Genomic DNA, 6,256 nt, shown 5'->3' with positions numbered 1-6,256 from the left:
TACTTTAATAAGCCTACGTTTTTCTAATTCATTTGCCTTCTAATTCAAGTAATAACAAGTTAATATGGTGGTGAAAACTTATTCACGTATGTCCAGGGTCATTTGTGCTTTTTGTATGCAAATATGGGCCTTTTAAGCCTATCATTATGAATTCCAATAATAAACAAATGTGTATGATACGGCCGTAGGTTCATGTGCATGCACTGGGGACAGTGGCAGAGTCCACATTACTTTTCAGTGGTCTCCAGAATGTTACAGGAACGTGCAGATAGCCTTAGTTATTCTCTAACCTGAACATTTTATAAAAAGGCAAAATGGAGTCATATGCATGTGAGTTTGCACAATCAAGTATAATCCCTGCCCATCAAATATCATGTGGCACACCTCATCACCTCAAAGCATTCAACATTTACTAAAAATATGTACTTATACAAAGAGGAATTGGGTTTGCTTATGGTGATGTGACACAAAAGAGGGAGTGATGTTAAACCTGTAAACCACAGCCCTGATTATACTATATTCATTCTGGTACTGGAATTTGAAATGATGGTAGCACCTGTGAAGCCACAAGGATGTGCTCAGAGCTGGTCAGATAAAGAGACTAAAACAATGCTCTAACTTATGAATGATCCTTACCTGGATAAGATACAGGCAGACTTAGCTGGCAGGGGCAATACAGTGATCAAGAAGGTGATTCCACAAGGTGGGGTTCGTACATTGCACACTTAAATTGGGTTGACCCCTGTGATTTCCCCAATGGTGGGAAACTCAATTGCATGTGTTTGGAAGTCTAACTGGAAAAAAGACCAACAACTGGCAAAGGCTGGATGACCACCTGCCATTCCTGATAGGGATAACCTGCTCTGACCCACAGTGGAGGCATAGGTATTATTTAGGCCAGAGTTCTATTAATTATTTTTATTTATTTATTTGTCATATAAAACATAGATTTAAAAAATAAACTATAAGAAGGCTGCATAATTGAAGGCATTTGCAAGAAGAAATATGTGAAACTGCAAATAAGTATGAATGTTATTGCAATGCAAAAGAAAAAAATAAGCCTATCTGTACACAAAACTGCATCTGTATACAAATATATGGAATGTTTATGTGATCCCACAATTCTCTGTATAAATACAAATGTGAATGTATGAGTAAAGAAATATAGATAAGTATGCATATATATGCTGTACATTTCAAATATATATCTGCATGAGTACACCTACAACTATTTTTTCATGTATATAAGTATGGTAACACACAAACAAAAAAATATTTGCATTGTCACTTATTTTCATTTACAGTATGTATGACCTTAGTAGCTGAAGTACATGCAGACAGTTTTTGTGAAAAAAGGATTTTTTTGTGTAGGTCAGAAAATATTTATCAGTATAGTAATGGATAAAACAGTAATTTCTTCCACAATATTAACTACATGTACAATATGGCTGAACTCACTCGAGCACCACACCCTAATTAGAGTGGAGGTTGGGAGAGGGGTTAAATATTGTAGTGTCAAGTGAATAACCAGCACATAGTTTAATGAGAGATGATCAGTTGCACATTTTAAAAAAATTCTTTATATGCTTACAGTTATTAAGAAGAAGAAAGCATACATTTATGTCCTGAAGTATAACCACTGCAGCCATCTGCAATGGTATTATGTTTTGTTTTATGAAGTTTGAATTTAAAGAAAGTAAAAATGTCAGTCAATTACCACATTTTTCTGTGTGTGTACAACTTCTGCTTCTGTCTGCAGTATTCTGTCTTTAACTGATTTTATTTTATATATACATTTACATATATAACTGCAAGTATTTATAAAAGATGAAAAAGTTAATACAGGGAGAGTGGCATAACGAACTGTTAATGACACACACTATCAAACCTTGAAAATGGCGCCAAATGTGTAAATTCAAAATCTCAGCAGTATCGGCAGTTTTTCACTACACCGCAAATATATTCAGACCAATTCCTCTCATTCAAGGTTCGTATGTATCTTCTTACATATCCAAATAAGTCGCAATGTAGAAAACGACATAAATTCACAAATGCGTTATATAAAATAAAAATGTAGTTTATTGAAAAATACAATCTGGCAAGCGCTTTCTCCCGTAGGCTTCATCAGGCCAATAGAATAACAAATTCTAAGTGCTGCTTTATAGTACTAAAACATGACATCACTTCCTTAAAATCAATTAATAAAATATATTTATATTTAAAAACATAAATATCACAATAATTATTAAAATAATTAAGGTACTCAGTGACTAATCATGTAAGAAATTCATATTTGTACAAAACAAAACATAGCGTAAAGCTCTGCTATGTTTTAAAAACATGAATAAACTGAAAAGCTTTCCTTTGTAATAGTACAAATGTGTTGCACTATATTCTTCATCTAGCACTTGCACCGCTTAGAATATTCTTGCATAATTGTTATTTAATATGTCACTTTGTTCAAATGAGAGTAAACTACTGTTTCAAATGACTAGTAACAGAAAGTTTGTTCACTGTAAATTTCAAGTTCCATAGCTAATAAGAAGCAAAATGTGCGAGACAACCACAGAACTGAACTATTATAAATTGAGACCAAACGTTCCTTTGCAACTTTCATTGCGTGTATAAATCACTGCAATCTTTTCTCTATACCGTTCAGTTACTAATAACATACAGAGCATACAAAGCAGTGTCAAAACTAGACAGTTGTAAGGGATGATAATATAGACATGAAACATCCCTTTACAACGTTCATTACATATATAAATATGTCACCGTTATCTTTATACTTAAGTACAATTGCCAGAACTAAAGATTAAATCCACAATATCCAGATTAAAACAATTTTGCATACCAATTATGTATTTCCTAGCTAACGAAATGCCATCATACCCAAATTACTAATTAAGCCTAACTTACTTAAATGTTACTAATAACAAACGGAGCATACAAAGGAGTGTCGAAACTAGGCAGTTGCAAGGGATGATAATATAAACATGAAACATCCCTTTACAGCATTCATTACATATATAAATATGTCACCATTATCTTTATACGCAAGTACAATTGCCAGAACTAAAGATTAAATCCACAATATCCAATTTAAAACAATTTTGCGTGTCAATTATGTATTTCCTAGCTAATGAAATGCCATCATACCCAAGTTACTAATTAAGCTTAACTTACTTAAATGTTATGGCATAGCTAGAGATAACTATTTTATGCATCATCAAATGTGCAATTATACTATCAGTTCATTATCAAATTATACACTACCTTTTGATACAGGATGTAAAATAATCTAAAATATAAATTAACTAATGACAAAAATAAAAATAAAAATTATGAAATTGTAATCATAATGTGTTATTTGTTATTTAACATGTCATGTATACAAGCAAAAACTCAACTTCCTAGTATAAAAATACCAAAGTAAATATCAATAAACTATGTATCAATTAAGTATACAATGGTATAAAGCACTACTTGCTCAATCATACCATATAGTGCATAATCATATGATGTTCCCCTATATATATATATACTAAATGGCCTTCTAGGAGTAAGACACAGATGAGAAAGTAAATGATTACAAGTAAGAAGTGTATATTTATCTATAGATATAGCCTATATAGGGTGGAAATAGCAAACATATAAAAATCTATAAATATATATAAAATATAGCACAATTATGTGTCATGTATACAACGTAGAATGAAGAAAAAAACAACTAAGATATATAATATGCATATGTAATAAAGCATATGCATATATACCTAAACATTCATTGATGTAAAAAAGCTATATAAAATATAACACATTTATAACATAAAATAAAATAAAATAAAATAAAAAGGCAATAATGATGTATAGTGTGTACATGTAATGGAACATATACATATATGCCCAAATACTCATATATGTAGAATAGAACTAATATCCAAATATCTAGAAGCACAAAACATGGGGTAACACAACCTTGCAAAAAATGTAATTTTTGCCAGATGATTGATTCTACAGCTTGTTTTATGCATCCAACAACAGGACAATTTTTTAGGTTTTATCCTAAAGCTGATTGTAATACCTCACATGTCGTATATCTTGCTATCTGTCAGTCTTGCCCAGCATTTTATGTGGGCAAGACAGACAGACGACTTAAAGAATCAGGGAACATCTATACAATATTAGGATTAAATCAGATAAAAATGCATTATCGAAACATGTTATGAATACATCTATAGAACATACATTTAGATTTCTGGTGATGCATGTGAATCACCCTACTATTAGAAGAGGGCCTATATGCAATCAGACCGAGCAAAATGAAACAAAATGGATCATACGACTAAGGGCTGATAGAGATCCAGGTTTGAATGATAGGATACCGATTCGTCCTATGTTGAAAGATAGAAGACTTAAGATATAGCTCTTCTACATATATGAGTAATTGGGCATATATGTATATGTTCCATTACATGTACACACTATACATCATTATTGCCTTTTTATTTTATTTTATTTTATTTTATGTTATAAATGTGTTATATTTTATATAGCTTTTTTACATCAATGAATGTTTAGGTATATATGCATATGCTTTATTACATATGCATATTATATATCTTAGTTGCTTTTTCTTCATTCTACGTTGTATACATGACACATAATTGTGCTATATTTTATATATATATTTATAGATTTTTATATGTTTGCTATTTCCACCCTATATAGGCTATATCTATAGATAAATATACACTTCTTACTTGTAATAATTTACTCTCTCATCTGTGTCTTACTCCTAGAAGGCCATTTAGTATATATATATATATATATATATATATATATATATATATATAGGGGAACATCATATGATTATTCACTATATGGTATGATTGTGCAAGTAGTGCTTTATACCATTGTATACTTAATTGATACATATTTTATTGATATTTACTTTGATATTTTTATACTAGGAAGTTGAGTTTTTGCTTGTATACATGACATGTTAAATAACAAATAACACATTATGATTACAATTTCATAATTTTTATTTTCATTTTTGTCATTAGTTAATTTATATTTTAGATTATTTTACATCCTGTATCAAAAGGTAGTGTATAATTTGATAATGAACTGATAGTATAATTGCACATTTGATGATGCATAAAATAGTTATCTCTAGCTATGCCATAACATTTAAGTAAGTTAAGCTTAATTAGTAACTTGGGTATGATGGTATTTCGTTAGCTAGGAAATACATAATTGGCACGCAAAATTTTTTAAATTGGATATTGTGGATTTAATCTTTAGTTCTGGCAATTGTACTTATGTATAAAGATAACGGTGACATATTTATATATGTAATGAATGCTGTAAAGGGATGTTTCATGTTTATATTATCATCCCTTACAACTGTCTAGTTTCGACACTCCTTTGTATGCTCCGTTTGTTATTAGTAACATTTAAGTAAGTTAAGCTTAATTAGAAATTTGGGTATGATGGCATTTCGTTAGCTAGGAAATACATAATTGGTACGCAAAATTGTTTTAAACTGGATACTGTGGATTTAATCTTTAGTTCTGGCAATTGTACTTAAGTATAAAGATAACGGTGACATATTTATATATGTAATGAACATTGTAAAGGGATGTTTCATGTCTATATTATCATCTCTTACAACTGTCTAGTTTTGACACTGCTTTGTATGCTTCGTATGTTATTAGTAACTGAACGGTATAGAGAAAAGATTGCAGTGATTTATACACGCAACGAAAGTTGCAAAGGAACGTTTGGTCTCAATTTATAATAATTCAGTTCTGTGGTTGTCTCGCACATTTTGCTTCTTATTAGCTATGGAACTTGAAATTTACAGTGAACAAACTTTCTGTTACTAGTCATTTGAAACAGTAGTTTACTCTCATTTGAACAAAGTGACATATTAAATAACAATTATGCAAGAATATTCTAAGCGGTGCAAGTGCTAGATGAAGAATATAGCACAACACATTTGTACTATTACAAAGAAAAGCTTTTCAGTTTATTTATGTTTTTAAAATATAGCGGAGCTTTACGCTATGTTTTGTTTTGTACAAATATGAATTTCTTACATGATTAGTCACCGAGTACCTTAATTATTTTAATAATTATTGTGATATTTATGTTTTTAAATATAAATATATTTTATTAATTGATTTTAAGGAAGTGATGTCATGTTTTAGTACTATAAAGGCAGCACTTAGAATTTGTTATTCTATTG

General features: G+C 30.2%; 1 pseudogene; it reads left to right on the top strand.

Annotated features, from left to right (window-relative positions):
* Window positions 1-653: 653 nt before the first annotated feature.
* LOC122798972 lies at window positions 654-799 on the top strand (annotated as a pseudogene).
* Window positions 800-6,256: the final 5,457 nt, after the last annotated feature.

This window comes from Protopterus annectens, chromosome 3.part1 (genome assembly GCF_019279795.1).
Source record: "Protopterus annectens isolate FY-2018-M chromosome 3.part1, PAN1.0, whole genome shotgun sequence".
Taxonomy (NCBI): domain Eukaryota; kingdom Metazoa; phylum Chordata; order Ceratodontiformes; family Protopteridae; genus Protopterus; species Protopterus annectens.
Note: the sequence above shows the minus strand (reverse complement) of the source record. Positions and strands in the feature narration are given on the sequence as shown.